The sequence below is a fragment of the Triticum aestivum genome, chromosome 3B (genome assembly GCF_018294505.1).
Source record: "Triticum aestivum cultivar Chinese Spring chromosome 3B, IWGSC CS RefSeq v2.1, whole genome shotgun sequence".
NCBI lineage: Eukaryota > Viridiplantae > Streptophyta > Magnoliopsida > Poales > Poaceae > Triticum > Triticum aestivum.
The window spans coordinates 576,057,710-576,084,110 of NC_057801.1; positions in this window are offsets into that span (position 1 = coordinate 576,057,710).

Consider the following 26,401-nt stretch of genomic DNA (forward strand, 5'->3'; position numbering starts at 1 on the left):
TTGAGACTTTTGTGGTCGGTAAAAATTTGGCACCTTTTTCCAATGAGGTAGTGTCTCCAAATTTTTAATGCATGAACCACCGCAGCCAAGTCCAAATCATGAGTAGGATAATTTCCCTCATGGGGTCGTAGCTGTCGTGATGCATATGCTACTACCTTGCTGTCTTGCATAAGCACGCAACCAATACCTTGTCTAGAGGCATCGCAGTACACATCAAAACTGCGATAAATGTCTGGAAAAGTCAATACAGGTGCGGTTGTCAGACGTATCTTCAGCTCATTAAAACTCTTCTCACAATCCTCGGTCCACTTAAACTTCTTATCCTTTTTGATTAGCTCCGTCATGGGTTTAGTAATTTTAGAAAACCCTTCAATAAAACGACGATAATATCCAGCTAATCCGAGGAAACTCCGGATCTGCATCACAGTCGTGGGCGGTACCCAATCGAGCACATCCTTTACTTTGCTCGGGTCCACGGCTATACCTTCGGCGGATAGTACATGTCCGAGAAACCCAACTTTCTTGAGCCAAAATTCGCATTTACTGAACTTGGCGTATAGCTGATGGTCGCGGAGCCATTGTAGCACTGCTCGGAGGTGATCCTTGTGCTCTTCTTCACCCTTGGAGTAAATGAGGATGTCATCGATGAAGACTACCACGAATTTGTCGAGGAAGTCCATGAATACTTTGTCATCATATGCATGAAGAAAGAGAAAGCAGGGGCATTGGTGAGACCAAAGGACATCACGGTATATTCGTAAAGACCGTACCGAGTAGTGAATGCGGTCTTAGGAATATCCTCCTTTTTAATCTTGAGCTGATGATATCCGGTCCGTAAATCGATTTTAGAGAATACTTTAGCCCCACTGAGCTGATCAAACAGATCATCAATCCTTGGCAGTGGATATTTATTTTTTATAGTTACCTCATTCAGCTGGCGATAATCTACGCACATACGGAGACTACCATCCTTTTTGTCCACGAAAATAGCAGGTGATCCCCATGGTGAAGAGTTGGGACGAATATAACCTTTCTGGAGTAATTCGTCAAGCTGTTTCTTTAGCTCCACTAATTCTGATGAGGGCATCCGGTAATACTTCTTGTATAGCGGTGCGGTTCCGGGCACAAGATCTATTTCAAACTCCAGTTCCCGATCTGGTGGCATGCCTAGCAGTTCTTCCAGAAATACATCAGGGTACTCACTAACCACAGGAATAAATTCCACTTCAGCCATAGTGGTGCAAACTAATTATGGCTTGGGTATATTCTTGCGAGCGTAGAATTTGGTAAGCTGCCCATTCATACTGGTCAAAGTGACTTCTCGGGTTGCGCAGTTTATGCAAACTTGATATCGGGTCAACCAATTCATACCCAATATAATATCCAACTTTTCAGACTCAATGATTATCAGAGATGTTGGAAAGTAGACTCCGTTGATATTGATCTCCAGATCATGGCAGACCAGATTGCTCTTAATTATAGATCCCGGGGTTTGTACCAGCATATTTTTGCCCAAAATCGTGCAAGGAAAATTGTTTTGGGCAGCAAAACTCCGAGAAATAAAAGAATGGGAAGCCCCAGAGTCAAATAAAATTATGGCAGGTATGTCATTAACAGAAAACATACCAATGATGACTTCTGGCTTCTCTTGAGCTTCATCGGTGGAGATATGATGCACGTGCCCAGTGAAGTTTTGCTGGGTTGGCCACGACTCCATAACGTTGACTTGTGGTCTGCTTAGGGCATTCGTCTTGTTGTTCTTGGGGCACCGTCTGGCATAATGTCCGTTCTGCCCGCAATTGAAGCAAGAATTATTGCGCTGACGCTAATCATGTGTTGGGTTGGCCACAATATTATTGATTTGAGTGGTGGTCTTGTTAACATTCTGCTGCCAATTTGGCCTGTATTCCACCTGAGTCTGTTGCCACGTATGAGCCTTTTGCACTGGTTTCCCATCCTTGTTTGGCTCAAACTTATGCTTGTTGTCGTTTTTCAGGCCTATTATCTTCTATAAGCTTGTGCTCCCGTTCAGCAATGAAGGCCTTGTTCACCAGAATTTGGAAATCTGGGAAATCAAGCATACTGAGAGTACACCGGAGTTGTGGATTTAGACCTCCAAGAAATCTGTCAATCTTCCTTTCTTCCGTGGCCACGTCATAAAGAGAGTAACGGGCCAGATGATTGAATTTTTGCAGATATTTGGCCATAGACTGATTTCCTTGGATGAGCGCGAGAAATTCATGCTGCTTAGTCTTCATAACTCCAGTAGGGATATGATATTTTTGGAACTGATCCTTAAACTTTTCCCAGGTGATTTCCTCATCAACCGGCCACATGGCCTTTGTATTTTCCCACCATATGGCAGCTGCGCCCTCAAGATAATGAGTTGCAAAGGGAACTTTATCATTTCCTTCAGTACGAGCAATCTCAAGCTTTTTCTCCATTGTGCGCAACCAATCGTCTACATCCAATGGGTCAACAACCTGACTGAAGCTGGGTGGATTGGTCCTCTGAAAATCTGACAGCTTTGAGTGATGACCATTCTAATTTCCATTCTGTCCAACCATAGCTTGCACACTTCTCAATATTTCAATCAGATCATTGTTCCTTTTCTCTTCAAACATACGCAGAATTTTCTCGGTGGAGGGAGGATTAGGCGGTGGAGGTGGTGGCGGAAAGTACGGCTCGGGAGAATGTCCTGCCTGTCGTGCGGAACAACGAACAGGAGTTCCCTCACGAACGTTGCTACTGCTGCCTCCACACGTCATCCTATTGTGGATTTTTCCCAAGACAACACAATCGAGGTGAGAAACACCCAAGAATAAAATTGGGGAAAAGCCAGTGACAAATCCCGAAAGAAAACAGAAGAGGAAGAAATTACTGTGAATAAAGTCTCAACATAATTATACATAGACTCATACATGAAAGATAAACAACATGACTGGTTCAACTACTCTCATACATGCAACGAAACATCATGACTCGTATGACTACATCCGTACATCACCCAGACAACTGCGAATACTCAAAGATACTACTGCTCTGCTGGTGCTGCGGTGTCCTCCCCTAAAGCGGTCTCGGATCCCGAACTGACGTGGTTAACGGAAACCTCCGGGTTAAAGGTAACACGACGGCGCTGCCTCAAGGGCTCTCCCTCAGGGGCAGGGGTAGGATGAAGCATCGGGGCTACAGGAGTAGCGAGAAGTGAGACCCACTCGGCAGGAGTACTGAGAGGGTTCACGGCCGAGACGCCCGTGCTACTCGGAGGAGTAACCGGCAAAATAGGGGAGCTAGAGCTGACTGGAACATAAGGGGTAAATCCCAGGGAAGATGGGGTAGAGGCGGATCTAGAAGTGACCAAAGTAGCGGCTAAAGTGGTACGGGCATGAGTCAGCTCTCGAGCCAGCTCATGGATCATGAGATAGCTAGCAGTGAAATAACGAGCAAGGTGGCTAGCAACACTATCAGACTCCGGATCAATGAGATGGAAACGGACACGACCGTTGTCGTGCAGAGATGGGTAGTAATAGAAACCTGGGTGGTTCTGCATTCGGACCTCGTTGTAGCGGAGCTCGACAAGGACCTCGAATGCAGCAAACTGGACAGCCTGAGAAGCGGTGGAGGCGTAACCGCTCCGAGAAGTACGAGTGTAAGAGCTGGAATTAGAACTAGTGTGCAGAGTGACCATTGCGTGATACTCATACACTGAATCAGCTAGATGCTCCCGGTACACACGATAGACTGGGTCGTCTCCGAGAGGGTACAGCCTATGCCACACGTTGTGAAGGAGGTGCGGTGACGTGTACGGCATCAGCTGCAACTGGCACGGATACGGCACCGGAGCCATCTACACCCACAACCATTAGCAGGTTAGCATAAAAATATATAAACCGAATGCGTGCAACGCAACAATCAGCACAAATTACTATCGGCACTCAACTTAAACTTGTATCTAACGTCCAGTTAACACATCGCAGTCTAGCGTGGCCTACAGTCAGCGCGGCTCTGATACAAACGTTGTGGCACCCCGGCTCAGAGCGACCGGTTACCATGCATTGCCAGCCCAGAGACCATGTCTTCTGGCAACACACAACATCTTGGTATAGAAAACAACCGCTTTATTGATGCTAGCGGAACAGAGTTTACATTACAACAAACGTCAAGGCCAAGCGGCACACCTAGTGCGGCTGAACAATATGTACATTATTTAGTGAACATAAAGGGGCCTCGATCCGAACAACTACGTGGCAGCGGAATAACATCGTAGAGGAAGCTCCATATCACAGGGACATCAATGTGGACACGATCTAGACTCGGACAGCTCTCCTCTCCAATGGTACTTTCCTGAAATCTGGCATGACACGCCAGGTCAGTACATTGAATGTACTTGCAAGCTCACAACAGGCATAATCATAATGGCAAATAATATCATGATATTTAACCAATTATTAATAATGCAACACTATATGTCAGACATGCTGTGATCATGCTCGAATGTCCCTCGGGACAACTTACCAACCATGATCATCCTCGGATCACCAACAAACCACCAACGTGGTATTTAACAAGAATAACTCGTGATCCTTACGGCGATCACAACCACGACCAATATCTGGTCCCGAATGCCTCGATGGCCTTTCTGCCATCCATCAACAATGCAAAGTTCATAGCTTAGTGTGCAATTTTTATTAAACGTTGACTCATGGTGGGACCTACTACGAGGTGTCCGTGACCGAGGGACTCGGCTATCGATAGATTATACACTCTGCAGAGGCAGCACACTGTACCCACACCACGGAACCCATGGCCTCGCACTCCCATTCGGGTGGACCAACGGCATTCCGACAAAACCCTTCCATTGCCACGGCACTCTCCCAGCCACTCCGACCAAATCCCCAATGGGCTAGTCCTGGGTGGCCCCATGTCTACCAAAGACACACCGACCACCATCGTGGCCAAAACAATCCCACTCGGGGACTCGGTACCATAATCTCAACAACGGGCGCACAAGGTTATGCCTGCTTACCGGGCCAGGGCAAGCACGACGTAACCTTCCCTAGTTGGAGGCACCGACCAAAGGCAATGTCAATGGACCGAATCAAGGCCTTCCCAAAAAGGAAAATGTGGTTGCACTGGGAAATAAACTCGATTCAGCGGCACCATGACCCAGTCAACGGTATATTCAAGTTGATTTATATTCAGGTTCAACTTAAAATGAAAATGACATGTGTCATAGCATGCCATGAAATGCAAAACTACATATGCATCACTTAATGATAGAAATGACCGATGTTATCCATATACACACCAAGCATAAACATCAACAACTCATATTACTTTGCTGCTCAATATAACTCACATATTAACCAAGATATTTTGCAACAAGTTTTTTTATTTTCTCACGCAAGAACATAACTCCGATAAATTTCTCATATGAATAGCAAAAGATTTCACCACAAACAAATCTTAATTTCTTTACCAACTAAGTGAGGTTCAAACATTCTGTAAGGCAGGTAAAATGACCAAACAAGTATTTAACATAATATTTTCTAGCAAATTTTTATCATTTTATGTATGCAAGAACAAAACTTTAAATAATTACTAACATGCATAAAAAATCATTTCTAACATCACCACAAATAAATCTTAACTTGCTCTACCAACTAAGCTAGTTTCAATCATTCTGTAAATCAAGCATAATAACAAACAAACATTTAACAGAATACAAATAACACAATAGTTATTTAAATGCATGGATTAATCCTTTCATTCAAGTAAGAAAATCACAAATCTTGAAATGACACCATGAAAATGTTGTTGTGGCTTGCCTTAGTGCAGATGAGGTTCACAAGCATTCTGGTGATCCGCAAGACAAGCCTCACCCTCTGAAAATAAATTTAAACACAAAAAGCAAATATCAAGAACACTTTTGAAAATCACCAGAAATTCTAAACAGCTCAGAAAAATCTCATCTTTGGTGAGCTGCTAGATTTCTTTTCAAAGAACACAATGCAAAAAGAATCAATTCATTTGGACTTATGGTTGAAGTGTTATAACTATTTGAAGCTCTCTGGAATTTAAATGATTTTGAATTTAAATAAACAGCTGAGGGGGGTGACGTCGAAGGCGTAAAACCTCAGGGCGCCACCACTCGTACCGCTTTGCACGCGTATAGAGTGGCTGACTAGCGGGCCCCGCTATTTAGGTGGGGGAAGGGGGAGAAGGAAATAGAGGAGGCCGCGGCTTCGCCGGAGCTCTCAACGGCGACGAGGGCTTCTTGGCCAAAACGAGAGGAAGGGATTTAGAGAGGGGATGGTGGCACACCTGCCCGTACCCGTAGCATGGCTAGGGGTGGTCGGACAGCGTCGGAATCAAGCTCGCAAGTGGAGGCAGAACACGGTGGTTGCCGAAGTTGAGGAAGACGGCGAACGGAGGCCACTCCAGGGGCTCCAAGCGGGCGAGACGGCTTCACCGGAGAGAGGCGGAGGTACTGGAAAGGTCGCCCTGGCCTGGGAGGGGCTGGAGCTACCGCGACGACCAGAGGGGATCGCCGGCGAGCTCGAGCTCGGGGACGGCGGCCCGAGGCCTACCCGGCCGAGCTATGGCTTCCTACGCGAATGTGGAGTGTGTGGGAGTGCTGGATGGTGCTCGAGGAGGCTGAGGGTGGCTCTATTTATAGGCGAGCGGCGAGGGGTTTCGGGCTCCGCCGGTGGACACCTATCCACGGCGCCCGGCGACGAGCGGCATCAGTGAGAGGGGGAGAAGGCGACGTAGGTCATGCGACAACTGTGGGCGGACGAAGACGAGCACAGGATCGAGGGGAAGGCGACAAGCACAGTGCGCTCCGCACTGTTGGGCTGGCCGGACCTTGCCCGTGCTCGTTGCGGCGAGCTCCGGCGTCGGCGAGTGCCAGAGGGAGGTTAATGGCGTTGAGACGAAGATGGTGGCGCGGTTTGGCACGCTCGGGCAGGCGAGGGAAGTGAGCACGCACGAACAGAGCGCTCGGGGGCACTCAGAGCGCGTCAACACGCATGCCAACACCCCTGGACGAACGTGGTCACCGCGTGAACTATGACGTCAGGCCAATCTAAGCAGAAACTTCATGTCTGGCATGTTGTTCGTGGTAGTTTTGAGTGTTACCACGATTTGGTTTGGATCCAGGTGCAGTAGAGATGTTTTTGCAAACCAGGTAAGTTTTTGATCAGTAACTTTGAATAGATACTGTGGTCAAACGGCTGGGAGTTAGAGACTGTGCTTTGGAGGCTAGTCATGAGTTACTAAGGTAAAGATGCACAAGAAAGTTCAGGTCAAATGGAGCAAGTAAAATGGTAGTTGCTGTAGAAACCACCATTTCTGTCCAGAACAGAAAATATTTTCTGTAGAAAAAATATTCCAAAAAGTGATGAAATATTTTTGCTCAGGAAGGTGCCCTAGGGTTCACAGAATATTTGTGAATTATCTCAGATTTTTCTGAGCCATAAAAATTAGGGTTGCTTTGAAGCAAACTGATCTGGCTAGGGTTTTTTTTTTTGAGAGGAAATGAATATTTTTCATTTAAGAAAAATGTTCCAAAGATTAGTTTGGGGTGGATCAGAAGAGAAATGATGATTTAGGAGGGAAGTGGAGCACTTGGGTGAAAGCCAAGGATGCCCAAGTGTTTAAGTCCACACGAAAGGATTCAAAAACTCCAAGTTTGAGAAAATTTTCAAATGAAGATCAAGCAAATAAGAGAGGGCAAAAACCAGGCTGTCACAGATGCCGACAACATTGACGGCACGATGTTAGAAGAAAATTTGTGCTAAACTAACGCAACTTATATGTTATTCTAGGAGATGATTTCGGCGCAGGTCAATAATCCATAACACAAGAAGTTAACATACGCTCAATTCCTTAGACCATGAGACTATCAAGTCACTTCATATTGGATGATGCGCTTTGGGGTTGTTCTAACATCAATCGTAATAGGGTGATCATAACGACAACTTACAGGTTCATCGGAAGCGTATGCCAAGGAACTAGATAGCTCAAGACTGGGATTTGCACCTCCGGTGATGAATAGATATTCTTTGGGCCCTCTCAGTGTGATGGCATCCATCATCGTCTAGCTAGACACAACATGACATGCTCACAGGGATGCCAAAACACGAGAACAAGAAAAGAGAACAAACACGGTAATGAGGAGACTATCATGGTGATCATGTGTTTGACCCGTGGGATGCCGATATATCTTACATCACGTTTTGTACAGTATTGTGAAGCAAAAGGAATATCATAGGGTAACTACAGGTTCCCTCGATAATCATTCATGTGAGTATATGGGTCAATATGGATGTCCACGGTTTCAGTATTGATCATTGAATGAAAGGTGTTTCGATCATGGCCATATTTCACCGAATCTGCAGGGTCACACGCTTAAGGTCTGGGGTTTTGGATGGGTCCGGGGTGCCGGTCTACACCAAAGCTCCCCTGATTTGGGGCCAACTTCTGGGTTTTTGAAAGTTCGTAAAGGTCTAAGCTAATTTGATGATCCGCTTGAAGGCTTAAAAGTGCCCTTACAACTTCATTCAGACATTTGCGAGCGTTTGATAATCCACGTGAAAGATGCCAAGCTTGATATGGATTTTCTGCCACGTATTTTTCGAGGAAATTGAAAAAAAAATCTTAAACACGAATTAATATTTAATATTACTCCCTCCAATCCATACTCCCTCCGTTTTTATTTACTCAGCGTATTAGGTTTGACCAAAGTCAAACTTCATAAAGTTTGACCAAGTTTATAAAAAAATATAAACATTTAGAATAGCAAATCTATATGATGTGAAAGTGTATTCAATAATGAATCTAATGGTATTGATTTTTTATAGTATATGTGCTCCTTCCTTGAATTGTTTTTTTACGCTTGCTCCTTCCTCTTTTTTTGGTAACTTTCTTGCTCCTTCCTCGAGTAGAAGGGTTTTTAATTTTTTGAGAAATCTCGTATCTATTTATTGGATAATGTTCAAAGTTACAAGCTAGTCTGCGGGAAGACCCAGCCATAAGTGACGACCTATAGCTAAATTACATGCGGATTTTGCGAGATTGTGCGCTTCAAAGTTAAAGTTCCTACGCTCATGAACAAAAATACAAGACTGAAATAAACTCGATCGCTCAACTATTTCTGCTATGATTGCTCTGTTTCTTCCTTCGGCTCGTTGATTGATGTCGTTGATAACCCCCAAGCAGTCTGATGCAACATATATAAGTTCCAGGTTCAAATCCTCAGCCAGGGAAAGAGCTTCTGTATCAGCAAATGTCTCTAGCATGGTCGGGTCGGTCAAATGAAATAATACCGCCGAAGCTCCCAAGTACATGACCGTTCATCTTGATATATGACAACAGCTGCACCCGCTGATCGTTGGTTTCTACTGCACTGTCCACGTTGAATTTTGACGAATTTGTCGGAGGCAGAAGCCACGTCCCAGGTTCCACCGAACCCACTCGAGTATTGGACTATTGTTTTTTTGTTGAAGTTGTACTGACCGCGAGGTCATGTAAGAGTTGATGAATGCATCCATTAGTACGCGTCGGTGCTATACAAATGGTTGTTAACCCCTTTCCGCAATGACATTTGGAACTGTCGCCAAGTGAGTGTGGGCAATAGGGGGGGTCCTTCCCACACGACCCAAAAATCGTCGGGGATAGGCCCCCCTGGGACACCAAATGAGCTCGTGTGCAATCGGGCGAGGCATCGAAACCCAATCATTTCCGTAGGTATGTACATCCCACACGGTGAATCCCAGAAAAACATTTCCGTAGGTATGTACATCCCACACGGTGAATCCCAGAAAAATATTTCCGTAGGTATGTATATCACACACAGTCAATCCAAGGAATATGTTTCCGTTCTTATGTACATCCAACACAGTCAATCCAGGAAAAATGTTTCCGTTCGTATGTATATCACACATAGTCAATCCAAGGAATAAGTTTCCGTTCTTATGTACATCCCACACAGTCAATGCAGGGAAAACGTTTCCATTCGTATGTACATCCCACACAGTTTTATGTGTAGGCTCGTGTGTGAAAGGTGTAACTATCACACACGCTCCGCCTTGGTTAACTATTTGCTTTTATCAACTACATCACACACGATTTGATGAAGAAAACTGTGTGGCATTGGGCTATCCATCACAAGCGCTTTTACTGCTAGAACCGTTTGCAAAGTTCCATGACATATTTAGTAGGTTTATTAGTTTACAATTAATAATTTCAGTATTACGCAAATTCACATTTCATATCGAACAGTTGTTTGCCAATTTCATATCAGGCACATAAATATATTATAACATCACAGTGCGATAGCTACATGAAAACAACACAATACAACATATAACTAGTTCAACTTCATAAGAACAATATATTCATTTCCCTAATCAAGATCATCCAGGCTCGTATTATCCACCTCTGCTTTCAGTTTAGTAAGAACATGTTTTGCACGGGCCAACTGGGAAAGTGCCTCCTCCTTTGCCAACACCATCTTAGCAAAGTCTGATCTAAAAAATCTGAGCTCATTCTCCACCTTCAACTTTTTATCCCGCATCTTCAAATATTCTTCAGCATTGACAACAGTTTCTCTAAGCCTACGTCTGTTCTCTTCATCATACATGCTCCAGAGCTTCGCTAGGCACATCTTCCAAGACTGTGGCCACTCTTGATCAACCCACTCCAAATAAGAACACTTCCGTTCATCTTATAATATTTAAAACTAGATCAGTAACAATTGAAGGGGAAATGGGTTTATAGCAACATAGAAAATCACCAATGCTTATTTTGAAAAACTGAAGAAACATGTTAATTATGACATATCTTCTCAAAAAGATCGATGTACAAATGAATTAACTGCTACTGAGACAACAAGAAAATTCTAGAACATTAGAAGCTATAATTAACTACAATAACGCAACAAGTTCTTACTCATGTACAATAAATAACAAATTGAACATTTTATGAGGAAGGTAAATATAACTGCAACAGCATAGCGACAGTGTTTGGATGATAGCAAATTGATACTAACAGGTGTGTACATGCACAAATTTAGTAACATAGAACTAATAGCACTAAGGCCTTCCACTATGCATGCCAAAACTGGGGTAAAGACAATTGTTGCTACATCTCGCATCGGTGCCCTGCACCGGCGAGCCGATGCAGCGGAAAAAAATCAGGGACCCGGACTCCGGAGCACGTAGTTGCTCCGATGCCCAGATCCTTCGTGCCATAAAGATTTAGTATTTTACTGCTTGGCTGCTAGGATGTGTGGACCAAAGTTGGCTGCACAAACTGCTGAAGCAGTGCCAAATAATTTTATAATGGTGCCGCTGATGAGATGGCAACAATTTAAGATACTAGGTACAAACTGTGACACTGTCTTAGGATGCGTTTGATTGAAGGTGTGGTATGAATGGGTTGGGACCGTGTAAGTGTCTGAATCACATCTAACAAATGATTTGTAACAATGAAATAGGGTCTAACCTTCTCTGCACATGCCATAAACTTCCTCTCACTGTCCACAGATTCAAACGCAACTAGCTTCATGCATGGAGATTGATGGTGACAACGAGCAGATAGATCTTCAGCCACCCTGCTCCATTCGTTGCCATTGCTGGTCCTAGGGAGCTACAAGAGGAAGAAATGACTCAAATTGACCGCCGGGTAAAAATCCTTCATTCCAAGTCATAGCCCGAGAGAGAGAAGAGAGGCATACCCGAGTGGTGAAGGAGTCGTCGCCAGAGGAGGAACCGCTGGAGAGGTCTTTGAAGAAGACCATGGTGACCCCGGCGGTAGGATGCGAGACGGCGAGAGCGAGGAAGCGGCTATAGCTTAGGAAGGAAGGAAGGAAGGAAGGAGGAAACAAGGGAAATGTGACTTGTGGTCGGCGAGAAAACGGGGTGGGGAAGGGGGGAGGGGGCAGGGTAGATATTTTGGCGGTAGGCCAAAATTTTGGAAATGTGGAGGGAAACTTTGCGCGTGGTGCCGCCAGACCATTCACTTTGAATGATTGTGTGCATCGCAAATGATTCTTTTGCTTTAAGTGCATCAAATGAGTTTGATAATTCAAATTTTGGTGGAAATTTCCCCCAGTACATCATTGCATAATTTAACATCGCTTGCTAATTTGTGCACACAAAAGAGCGTACAGCACACAGACCACACTTACTGAGTCGAGCAATTTTAGTAATTAAACAGAGTCAGTTGACTTAAACATTGCTCTAACAAAAGACCAGCATTAAAAACAAAGCCTAAGTACACATAATTTTAACAAATCCACCACCGTGCCGGCCTATGCATCGCCGGTGTGAGATGAGATGTCAATGACTTGTCCTGGCGACATGCCGCCGTTGGTGGACTCTGCGCCCCCCTGCTAAAGTCGACCACGTCCTCGTCCTCGGCGCCGCCCTCAAGGTTGTAGTACTCGTAGTAGTGGCTGCGCCAGAGCTCATGTTGGTACTCCATCGATGATTCCTTGACGGACAGACTCTTCTCTACCTCGACCTCGGCCACGCGCAACTCCTCCTCCCGCCACTCCTCGATCTCCACCACCTCCTGCATCTCTAGCTCCCGCTTGGCGACCTCATGAGGAAGCAGGTGCTCCATGGCCACCGCCGCCTTTTCGGACGTGGGTTGCATGCTGGAGTCCGAGGTGGCCTGGAATATCTTGGCGTGTGCATCCTCGACCTTGGCGTGGATGGCCTCAACCCAGGCCAGGGTGACATCGGCGGCACAGATGGCAGCTCGAGCGCTCTCGGCGTTTGCAGCCGCCGTCGCGGCAACAGTTGTAGCTGTCTCGGCTGCTGCAGCTGCCCTGTCAGCTGTCGCAGACGCCCTCTCGGCGGAAGCGGCCGCACTCAATGCGGATGCGGCGGCACTCTCGGCATAGGCGGCCGTGCTCTCGGTGCAGGCGGCGGCGCTCGAGGGGGATGCAGCCACCGTACGGGCCTTCACGAAGCGTTTCCACAGCGTCATCTTTGCAAGAAGGGGGTGCAGGAATGGGGATCGGGGTTCTTGATTCGGGCATTGCAAGCACTGAAGCAGACAAGTCGGCAAAGCTTAAGGAGGGAGACTTAAATAGACCCAGATATTTTCATCGCAAACGGTTCCTAGAAAACAAATGTGTGTGATGTTGTAGATATTTTTTATTAGCTGTGAAAGATGAATTTGGAGTAAAGTGGCAACAGATGGTGTTTTAAATGTACGAGAAATTTTGTAGTAATAATACAACTGTCATGTCGAATTTTAGAAAATTTCAGGGGTCATTTGACCTTTTAAGACATTTAAGTGATTTTCTAGCCATTTAATGACCGTAATTGAAATTTGAACTACATGTACATGCAATAGCTAACCATAACGGTTTGAAAACTCATACTTTGTGTACTTGTGTGCGATTTAATTCCATGTGCAGTAAATTGGAACGAATTTTCAAACATATAGGTCTAACGGCTATGACACAATTAAGCATGGAGTGACATGGCATTTTAATTCCAAAAAATATAGAAAATATCAAAAACACATGAAACCTTGGTTGATGTAATGTCATGCCACCAGGATGATGTGGCAAAAAAATTGGCATGTTTAACGAAAGTTTGGACACACACCCCTCACAAACCGGAGCAACTCACTAGAAGGCTCGTGGTTCCGAGAGGGAACAATGCATGTTTGATGACGAACGGGAGATAGCTTCGTCTTACGGCCTTCAATTTTTTTTCTATGTTTAACGTGCACTACTACTACTATAATGTGAAATTTTGGAAAATTCTAGGGGTCATTTGATATTTTAAAGACATTTAAGTGATTTTCTAGTCATTTAATGACCGTAATTCAAATTTGAACTACATCTACATGCAACGGCTAACCATAACGGTTTGAAAAATCATATTTGTGTACTTGTGTGCGAGTTAATTCCATGTCCAGTAAATCAGAAGGAATTTTCAAACATATTTTTCTCACGACATGGACACATGCATATGTATGCATGGAGTGACATGGCATTTTAATTCCAAAAAATTAAAAAATATCAGAAACACATGAAACCTTGGTTGATGTAATGTCATGCCACCAAGATGATGTGGTAAAAAATGGCATGTGTGACAAAAGTTTGGACACACACCCCTCACAAACCGGAGCAACTCACTAGAAGGCTCGTGGTTCCGAGAGAGAACAATGCATGTTTGATGACGAACGGGAGATAGCTTCATGTTACGGGCTTCAATTTTTTTCTATGTTTAACATCCACTAATACTACTACTGTAATGTGAAATTTTTGGAAAATGTTAGGGGTCATTTGAGCTTTTAATGACATTTAAGTGATTTTCTAGCCATTTAATGACCGTAACTCAAATTTGAACTACATCTACATGCAACAGCTAACCATAACGGTTTAAAAATCATATTTATGTACTTATGTGCGAGTTAATTCCATGTGCAGTAAATTAGAAGGAATTTTTAAACATATTTGTCTCATGACATGGACACATGCATATGTATGCATGGAGTGACATGGCATTTTAATTCCAAAAAATTAAAAAAATATCAAAAACACATGAAACCTTGGTTGATGTAATGTCATGCCACTAAGTTGATGTGGTAAAAAATTTGGCATGTTTGACGAAAGTTTGGACACACACCCCTCACAAACCGGAGCAGCTCACTAGAAGGCTCGTGGTTCCGAGAGGAAACAATGCATGTTTGATGACGAACGGGAGATAGCTTCCTGTTATGGCCTTCAATTTTTTTCTACGTTTAACGTGCACTACTACAACTGTAATGTGAAATTTTGGAAAATTCTAGGGGTCATTTGACTTTTTAAAGACATTTAAGTGATTTTCTAGCCATTTAATGACCGTAATTCAAATTTGAACTACATCTACATGCAACGGCTAACCATAACGGTTTGAAAAATCATATTTGTGTACTTATGTGCGAGTTAATTCCATGTGCAGTAAATTAGAAGGAATTTTCAAACATATTTGTCTCACGACATGGACACATCCATATGTATGCATGGAGTGACATGGCATTTTAATTCCAAAAATAAAATATTTAAAACACGTGAAACCTTGGTTGATGTAATGCCATGCCACCAAGATGATGTGGTAAAAAAATTGGCATGTTTGACGAAAGTTTGGACACACACCCCTCACAAACGAGAGCAACTCACTAGAAGGCTCGTGGTTCCGAGAGGGAACAATGCATGTTTGATGACAAACGGGAGATAGCTTCCTTTTACGGCCTTCAATTTTCTCTACGTCTAACGTGCACTACTGCAACTGTAATGTGAAATTTTAGAAAATTCTAGGGGTCATTTAACCTTTTAAAGATATTTAAGTGATTTTCTAGCCATTTAATGACCGTAATCCAAATTTGAACTACATCTACATGCAATGCCGAACCATAACGGTTTGAAAAATCATATTTGTGTACTTGTGTGCGAGTTAATTCCATGTGCAATAAATTAGAAGGAAATTTCAAACATATTTGTCTCACGACATGGACACGTGCATATGTATGCATGGAGTGACATGGCATTTTAATTCCAAAAAAATAAAAAAATATCAGAAACACGTGAAACCTTTGTTGATGTAATGTCATGCCACCAAGATGATGTGGTAAAAAAATTGGCATGTGTGACAAAATTTTGGACACACACCCCTCACAAACCGGAGCAACTCACTAGAAGGCTCGTGGTTCCGAGAGGGAACAATGCATGTTTGATGACGAACAGGAGCTAGCTTCCTCTTACGGCCTTCAAAATTTATTCTACGTTTAACGTGCACTACTACAACTGTACTGTGAAATTTTGGAAAATTCTAGCGGTCATTTGATCTTTTAAAGACATTTAAGTGATTTTCTAGCCATTTAATGACCGTAATTCAAATTTGAACTGCCTCTACATGCAACGCCTAACCATTACGGTTTGAAAAATCATATTTGTGTACTTGTGTGCGAGTTATTTCCATGTGCAGTAAATTAGAAGGAATTTTGAAACATATTGGTCTCACGGCATGGGCACATGCATGGAGTGCCATGGCATTTAATTCCAAAAAATGAAAAAATGATCAGAAGAACATGAAACCTTGCTTGATTTAATGTCATGCCACCAAGATGATGTGGTAAAAAAATTGACCTATTTGACAAAAGTTTGGACACACACCCCTCACAAACCGGAGTAACTCACTAGAAGGTTCATGGTTTCGAGAGGGAAGAATGCATGTTTAATGACAAACGGGAGATAGCTTCCTATTACAGCCTTCAAATTTTTTTTCTATGTTCAACGTGCACTAATACAACTGTCATGTGAAAATTTGGAAAATTTCAGTGGTCATTTGACCTTTTAAAGACATTTAAGTGATTTTCTAGCCATTTAATGACCGTAATTCAAATTTGAACTACATCTACATGCAACACCTAACCATAACGGTTTGAAAAATCATATTTTTGTGTACTTGTGTGCGAGTTAAAAAATCATCAAACGATGTAAATATTTGGTGTTCAAAAAAGAAAATGTAAAGATCTGGCAAGACAACCGGCCCCCACATGATTGGCACTCTATCTCGCTGCTCGAGGTTTGGTAGGTGAGTGGTGGGGATCATTAATCAGACACGGTTCTGTATTGGAAACCGTCAGCTATTATGTTCACACACAGATTTTGCTGCGGGCATCGTGTGTAATTCAAACTACAATACTCGTAAATTCCGACGACCGGCATGTGTATTGTCCCCGTTGATCTAGATTTCAGCCGCCAATAAATACTACCTTGCTCACGTCGTCCCGCCTGCATTCTCATCTACATCCTCCCCTCGCTCGCCCTATCTCTCTCTCAAATCTCTGCCATGGCGCCGCCGGTCTGCCCACGCGCTAACGAGGAGTCGCCGCCCCCCCCCCCCCCCCGCACCCTGGAGGATGCTCACTTGAATAGCAACGACGAGGACCCCTACGTGCCGCTAGACGAGGTTGCCCCGGACCCCCCAACTTTGGAATGGTTTTGGGGCCAGTACAACCTTTGTCTGTGGAAGTCGCTGCCACCGGCTGAGAAAGCCAGGCAAGTGGCGTTCAAGAAGGAGATGGCGGAGGAGGAAGCCAGGTACCAGGCAGCCTGTGAAGCCCATGATGCTGCCTAGAAAAAGGAGGAAGCGGAGCTTTGGGGGCGGGCGCGTCGTCGTGCCGAGGAGGTGTACGAAGACGGCTACTAAGCGAGGAAGTTCATAGGCGCTGGGCGCCTCGTTGCTCCGTGAGCGTGCCACTGTAGGACCTTGAAGTATGTCTAGAGGGGGGTGATTAGACTACTTGACCAATAAAAACCTAACCTTTTCCCAATTTTAGACTTTGGCAGATTTTAGCTATCTTTGAACAAGTCAAGCAATCTTCACACAATTCAAGAAAGCATGCAAAGAGTATATTGGCAGCGGAAATTAAAGCATGCAACTTGCAAGAATGTAAAGGGAAGGGTTTGGAGGATTCAAACGCAATTGGAGACACGGATGTTTTTGTCGTGGTTCGGATAGGTGGTGCTATCGTACATCCACGTTGATGGAGACTTCAACCCACGTAGGGTAACGGTTGCGCGAGTCCACGGAGGGCTCCACCCACGAAGGGTCCATGAAGAAGCAACCTTGTCTATCCCAGCATGGCCGTCGCCCACGAAGGACTTGCCTCACTAGCGGTAGATCTTCACGAAGTAGGCGATCTCCTTGCCCTTACAAACTCCTTGGTTCAACTCCACAATCTTGTCGGAGGCTCCCAAGTGACACCTAGCCAATCTAGGAGACACCACTCTCCAAGAAGTAACAAATGGTGTGTTGATGATGAACTCCTTGCTCTTGTGCTTCAAATGATAGTCTCCCCAACACTCAACTCTCTCTCACAGGATTTGGATTTGGTGGAAAGAAGATTTGAGTGGAAAGCAACTTGGGGAAGGCTAGAGATCAAGATTTATGTGGTTGGATTGGAATATCTTGGCCTCAACACATGAGTAGGTGGTTCTCTCTCAGAACTGGTAAGTTGGAAGTGTAGGTTTGTTCTGATGGCTCTCTCCACGAATGAAGAGGAAGTGGAGGGGTATATATAGCCTCCACACAAAATCTAACCGTTACACACAATTTACCAAACTCGGTGAGACCGAATCAACAAACTCGGTCAGACCGATTTTAGTAAACCTAGTGACCGTTAGGGTTTTCGATGGGACTGACATGCATCTCGGTAGGACCGATATGGTTAGGGTTAGGGCATAACGTAATCTCGGTGAGACCGATTACACAAACTCGGTGAGACCGATTTTGGTAATTAGCTAACCAGAGAGTTGGTCAGGTAAACTTGGTGGGACCGATTCGCTCTTTCGGTGAGACCAAAAAGTTACGAAAGGGAAACAGAAAATTTACATTGTAATCTCGGTGGGACCGATCGCTCACTTCGGTTAGACCAAAACGTTACGAAGGGAAACAGAGAGATTACAATCCCATCTCGGTGAGACCGAGATCCCTATCGTGAGAACGATTTGCCTAGGGTTTGTGGCAGTGGCTATGACATGTGAACTCGGTGGCGCCGGATAGAAAGAATCGGTAGGGCTGAGTTTGTCTTTGAGTTTAGGTCATATGTGGATGTGAGAAAGTAGTGGAGGGTTTTGGAGGATATCACTAAGCACATGAAGCAAGAGGCTGATTAAGCAACACCTCATCCCTCGTTGATAGTATTGGCTTTTCCTATAGACTCAATGTCATCTTGGATCACTAAAATATAAAATGTAGAGTCTTGAGCTTTTGAGCTTGAGCCAATCCTTTGTCCTTAATATTTTGAGGGATCCACTTTCATCATCCATGCCATGCCAATCATTGAGCTTTCCTGAAATATTCATCTTGGAATAGCATTAGCTCAATGAGCTATATGTTGTTATGAATTACCAAAACCACCTAGGGATAATTGCACTTTTAATCTCCCCCTTTTTGGTAATTGATGACAACATATAGATCAAAGCTTCGACAAATGATAATAAAATTGAAAAACATCGTCGCTTTGAGAAGTATGTGATAAGCAAGAGCTCCCCCTAAATTTGTGCATATATTAAGATTTGCTTTGGACTGCAAATGCACAAGAAATTAGGCTCATGGGTTACTCTTCCATGTCACATACATCTTGGTGGAGCGCTCAAAATAATAAAGATTGAATACATGCACCCATCACCAAGCACAGTGAATGATCACATAAGGATAAATAAGATAATATCGTAAAAAACATAAGTGTAGCTTATGATCAAACACATGATCATCAATATCTCACAGGTAATGCATAGTATCTTAAGCAAGCAAATGCAAATAAAGTATCAACCAAGAAGACAAGAGAGAACAAAAGCAAATCTCTCTCTCTCTCGAAGCCTATGATCTATACATTTTTCTCCCCCTTTAGCAACAAGTTACCAAAAAGTTCCTAGAAAATGCATAGCACTATGTCGTCTCTCAAGCTTGGTCTTCTGGTGGTGGTGTAGACAGGACTCCAAGGATGAACGCATCAGTTGTCGTCTTGCCCTTCCTCTCCTGCATATCATCTTGTAGTTGCTCCACAGCTAACTGAATCTCAGTCACTTTGACCTCAAGATCATAGAATTTTTGTTCCATGATTCTCTCCAGGCTCTCCTGGTTTTGAGTTAGGGTGGCCAACCCCTTCTCAATCCACAGAGTTGATGCTATCAAGTAACCGAGTTGCTCCTGCTTGTTCTTCAGAAAGTACTCTAATGCCTCTGCTAGAGTGGGCATCTTTGTAGCTTTCTCTTGCCTTGCCTTTTCCTTTCTCTCCTGAGCTTGCACTGATGATGGTTCATTCTCAGTCATGACAACTCGATTGTCCTCAAATTCAGGATAGAGAACCATGTGTTCCTTATCCAAGAGATACTTTCCTGTGCCCATCTTCGAGTTTATCAACTCCTGAATCTGTGGGGCATAACCACAGCTCCTCTTCTGATCTGTTGTTATCCTCTTTATAGTCTCTACTATGAGGCTCATGACCTTGAATTTTTGAGGCACATCAAAAACATGAAGCAAATTGATTGCATGCCCTCTAATCATGTTATGGCCACCTGATTTGGGCAAAAGAGTATGCCTTAAGATCCAGTTGATCGTAGGCAGCCCTGACAGCAGAAAATATACTGATCCAAACTTGAATGACTCAAGTGCATCATCTGGGATCTCCTTGTACATCTGAGACATAGAGTTATGATCCATTTTCTTCTTCCCATATATGTCCAGGTCATCTTCAGTTTCCTTTGGGGCATTGATCAACTTTGCCCATTCCTCTATGGTAGACTAATATCTGGTTCCTTCTGACATCCACACTATCCTGCCATCTGGATAGAAGTGTGTTGTGGAGTAGAACTGCATGATGAGTTCATCGTTCCAGTTGGTGAGCTTCTGCACAACAAAATCTGCAACTCCACACGCACTGAAGCTGTCATAAACTCCAGGGTAGTGTTCTGCATTCTCCTGCATGTAGGTCCAGTCGACCCACCTCATATCACAAACGATAGGCTTCTTATCCAACAAGATAGTCTCATAAAAGTCATGTTGTTCCTTGGTGTGGAACCTGTAATCCATAACAGTCCTTCTCCTCGTGGCATATGGATCTGACTCTCTCCATAGCCTCAACCCATGATCTCTCCTGATCTTCATGTTTTCAGCCACAGGATGAGCATCATTCTGGTCTGGGATCTTGGGTTTGAGCTTCCTTAGGACCTGCCCTTCTTCATCTTCTTCAGCATCTACCTCAGGCATTGGGGCCTTGTTCTTCTCAGCTGCTGGTATGCTCCTGGTATTCCTCTTGGGTGCATTCTTGGGTTTGGGGGCAGCTTTGGGCTTGGATGTTGCAGCCCCTTATTTGATGGCATCACCCATCAGCTTTTGTGCCTTGGGTGCTGGTTCTGCTACCTCTTCTTCTTCCTCCTCTTCCATCATGGAAGGCTTCCCAATCACCCTTGCCATGGTCTTCTTGACCCTTTCTTTCCTTTTCTTTCCCTCTGCAGCAACTGGCTCTTTGGGTTGGGTTTCCAAAGAAGCTTGTGTAGACACTCTGGCTTTGGACATAGGCTGTCTACCTGTTGGCCTTTTGATTTTCAAGCCAGGCTTCACTGCTGATGTGCTGAACTCCCTCTTAAGCACTTTCTTCTTGGAGCTTGCCTCATCCTCCACTGCCACATATATATAGGGAAAATCCATCCTACCACCCGGTGGTAGTTACCCCACATGTCTCATATACTAGCATGTGGTACTATATATACTATTTTATTATTTTAAATATGTTCATATACTATATCTAAGATATTTCAAATCAAGTTATATGAAAAAATTGCATATGAGCCTATAGTTTTTGTTATATTTGTGAAATACATACATATTTGTACGCAAAAAAGAGCATACTCAAAAAATGGTACATACTACCTAAAAATTAGTATATATATTACCTAATTATTGTTATATACTACATACTACATGTACATACTCTCGGTTTCTACAGATACTACATACAACATACAAAACGCAAGTAGTGGTAACTACCATTGCTATATTCTGTGATGAACTAATGAACAATTAATATATATATATATATATATATATATTATGAATTTCATTTTTCTATCTGTTTTTGTATACTAATTTGAATCTAGGTGTTATCATCCACATATACAGAATGGAAAGCGTATATACACACATTGAAACAGAACATATAAAAACGAAAAACAGAGTACACACATTGAAACAGAGGAATAAACAGAGCAATACTATGATTGATGTGAATACATAGCTATCCACATTGAAACGACTCAACAAAATAAAACGCGTCCATGAGACCATGACCAGCAGCCCTTGCCTACGGTAGCTCTTGGCTGTGCCTGAACTCGTGTAGACGTTCGTCCAAGCGGTCGACACGCTCGCGGTACATCTGGAGCACGATCTCGGGCTCCAAGTTGGCTATTTCATTGGAGATCACCAGCTCGAGGATGTGACGGCCATGTTCCTCTACTGCGCTGGGCCAAGGAGGCGGTCGAGCCTACGGACCAGCGTGTTGGCTCTAGCGGGCCGCGGACAAGGCGAACGGTGGCATCCATGCGAACAGCGCGGCGGGCGTCCGATGCAAGTACGGCGCGGCCGGCCTCTGGTGCAAGTACGGTGCTGAGGGCCTCTGCCCACTCATGGCGAGGAATGGGGGTACTGACGGGACGTGTACCCAGCTGCGACGCTGTGTCGATAGCAGGCAAGCACCGATGGATTCGCTATTGCTGTGCGGCGCGCCGCGCCTCTCGCTCTGCGGTGCTCAAACGGTCTCGCCGCGCGGCGAGCCGCAGCCTATTGACACGGACGCTCCTAGCTTGCTCTGCGGCGCGCCATCGATCACGTTGTGCGATGAGCTGCAGCCTGTCGGCACTGACATACCTATCTTGATCCGCGGCACTCAAGCGCCATGCATGAAAGGTCTGCTCAACCCTGGCGATGACGCGCATCATGGCATCGTCCATCGCGTTGCCGGGGAGCGCCTCAGCCTCGACGGGCCGTGGCGCCTGCTCATTTTCCTCGTCGACGAAGTTGATGGCAGAGGCTGTGCTTTGGTGGGTTGGCATGCTTGGAAAAGGTGGATGTGCTACAGGCTATGCTTGTCGCCTCCGTGTGTCTCTCGCCGCCTAGGTTTATGCGCAATATCGCTGGGTGGCGGGAAACAGGTGAGGAAATGGCGGGAAATGGTGGCGTGCTCATAAAATGTCATCAATTAACGGAGATTTAGCATAGAAGGAATATCGAGCTAGCACAAGAAGTAGATGATGATCAGATGAACACGGACCACACTAGGGAACCCGTCGGTGATGAATTCGTCAATCACAAACTATTGAACACTAGCAAGCCGGTTCCCACAACACACACGGCTTATTCCATCATAAACAGGTCGGATGGATCAACTGTATGTCATGTATTGCACATTGTCAAAAAGTAATGTGGTAGACCTTCTTTAACATGCGTTAAAAAAACAAGGACCTCGAGGTTAAATTAACTCGTGGGATGGATCATCCATGTCAAAGGTAATTTAATTTGACCAGGATGACCCATCCCATCAGTTAATTTAACATCAAGACAACTTCCCATCCAGTCACCCATCTGATGGCTGCTCCAACCTGAGCACACTTAACTTGAGAGTTCTCTTAGATGAGCTACTGGTGGAACAGCTAGTCCTTGCTGATATAGGATGCCTCTTAGCATCCTTATGGCCAATAGATGTTGTGTAGACAGAGCATATCACATACGTCTTATTAGAAGCAATCGTCTCTGTTATTATCGGTTTTCGCACACATTTCTCATTACAGACCTGTTTGCCGCGTATCACACACATCTTGATATATTGAACTGTTTAAGTTCTCTTGTCTCAATGCAAACAGTTCATCTGAGTGAACCGCATGCCGTATATCGCACATACCTTGATCTGGCTGGCCGTTTCTTTTGTGTTGCCTAATCACAAACAGTTCATCCGAGTGAACCATAAGCCGTATATCGCACACGCCTTCATCTGGCTGCCCGTTTCTTTTGTTCTGCCACATCGCAAACAGTTAATTGTACTGAACCGTATGCCCAGCATCGCACACGCAACTAAAATCTGAACCGTGTTTGATGCATCCTCCATCGCAAACATTTTGCACCTTTTTGATGGTTTTTACACCACCGTGTGTGATTAATACATCACACACAGTTTCGTTGAAGGGTCTCTGATTTTAGTGTCGCGTTAGCAGCAACCTGCAGTTGTGATCTATTTGTTGTGGGCTTTGAAAAATAGACTCATGTATTGCCTTCCTTTGTGCATACCAGATGGACCAAAGAGTGACAACTAGCCTTGTGAACTGGTCGTCGCCGAGATTTTCATGAAGCTAAAACAACCAGTTTTTGCAAACGGCTCATGATTTTCAGTAATGCTCTCCACTAAATGCTCGTCTAACAATGCCCACACGCATCTGGCCATAGTGCATCCCATGAGTGCATGGCGCCATGAATCTTCACCACCACATAGTGCACACGAATCAGCTGGGGACATGTCTCTCTTCTTAAGAACACCAGTGGTCGGCAATGAGTGCCTTGCTAACCTCCAATGGAAAACCTTGACCTTCGCTGGCACTATGATCTTCCATAGAGTAGACCATGCCTTCTCCTCCCTGGCATTATTTGATGAAGCACCTTGGCTTTCGAGCCAGATCTCACGACCAGTTTTCGTTTGCACAAAAAAATTGTATGCCGAGCTCACCGGAAACCTCCCATTCTTGTCCAGAAACCAGGACAAAAAATCCTCAATATTTCTTGTAGACACTTGAATTCAAAGGATCTCATCGGCATCGATATGCAGAAATAAACTCCTAATGAGTTATTCATTCCATGTTCCCATAGCTGGTTGTAAGAGGTCATCTACCCTCTGTGGTGGGTCCGCTACAAGAGACAGGATCGGTCGCCTCGATGATTGCTTTGGAATCCAGTTATCGAGCCAGATATTAGTGGTTTGGCCATTACCAGTTCTCTTGATAACACCTTGTTTTAATAGATCCCTCCCATCAAGTATCGCTCGCCACACCTGCGATGGTTGGGGTCCCAGCTCCGCTATGAATGTGGTACCATTAGGGAAATACACTGCCTTTAGAATTCTAGCACTCAAAGAATTAGGCTCTTGCAGAATTCTCCATGTCTGTCTCGCAAGAAGTGCTAGGTTAAAGATCTCAAGGTCTCAAAACCCCATTCCACCCAAGTATTTGGGTTTAGTCATGACCTCCCAAGAAACCGAGGGCGGCTTTCTCCGGCCTTCTTTACAGCCCCACCAAGATTTCCTAATTATTGAGTTCAAATGTTCACAAAGGCCTCTGGGCAGTTTGAAATAGGACATCGAGTACACCGGTATTGCCTGGGCCACTGCTTTGATAAGGACATCTTTGCCTCTAGCTGAGAGAAATTTGTCCATCCATCCTTTAACTTTCTCCCAAACTCGGTCACTCAGATATTTGAAAGTTCCCCTTTTGGACTATCCCACCTCGTGGGCATACCCAAATATTTATCTGACAAAGACTCATTAGGGACATGCAAGTGTCCTTTCACTGCAGCACGAACAATATGAGGACACCCCTTGCTAAAAAATATCGAAGATTTGTCTCTATTAATTCTCTGACCTTAGGCCAAGCAATAGGTATCTAGTAGGTTTGAAACTTCCTCTACTGCATTAACACTCGCCCTGAAAAACAGCAGACTATCATCCGCGAATAAAAGGTGATTCACTACCGGAGCTGATGGGGGCACCTTAATTCCACTGAGCTGGGATGACTGAATCAGGTACAAAAGGACCTCCGCTGCAAGCAAGAAGAGATATGGAGAGATAGGATCTCCCTCTCGTATACCTCGTGTGGGTTTAAACTCTTCTAGTTTAGTGCCATTAAAGAGAACTGAGAAAGATACTGAGCTCACCAAATGCATAACAGTGGTGATCCAGGGATGAGCAAAACCGAGCTTCTCCATAATGGTCTTTAGATAACTCCACTCAACCCTATCGTAAGCCTTCATCATGTCGAGTTTCAATGAGGCATAACTATTATTCTTTGACCTGCTCTTCTTCATAAAATGCAGGCACTCGTAAGTTGATATAATATTATCTGTGGTTAGCCTTCCTGGGACAAAAGTTGATTGCTCCTCATATATGATCTCGGGAAGAATCTGCTTCAGGCGATTTGCTAGAACCTTCGACGCAATCTTATAAAACACATTACATAAACTGATTGGTCGAAATAGAGTAAGGAGTGTAGGATTGGTCACCTTAGGAATCAGCACAATAATGATGTTGTTGATGCATGCTGCACTATCCTCTCCCCGCACAATCCCTAGCACCCCCTTTGTTACTGTATGGCCGCAAACATCCCAATGATGTTGGAAAAAAATGCGCCGGGAAACCGTCGGGCCCTGGGGCTTTTGTGGGAAACATTTGAAATAATGCCCTCTTGACTTCATCATCGCATACGGAGCCATGAGCATCACGTTCATCTCACTCTTGACTTTGGTCGGGACATGTTGAAGCACATCAGACACCCCCTGGACCCCTTCAGATGTATATAGAGTTTTGTAAAAAACCAGTGCTAGCGCCTGCATCTCGGTCAGATCCTCTGTCATCTGGCCATCGGGTCGTTGCAAAGCTTTTATTAGATTCCTTTTCCTCCGCATAGACGCCCTGATATGGAAGAACCGAGTATTCTTGTCCCCCTCCGATAGCCACTCCACCCTCGAACATTGGCGCCACATCAATTCTTCTCATAAATATAGCTTTATAAGCTTGTCATTAATCTTTATTTCGGCATGAGTAGGAGCCGTGCGCAAGGGGTCCCTTCGTA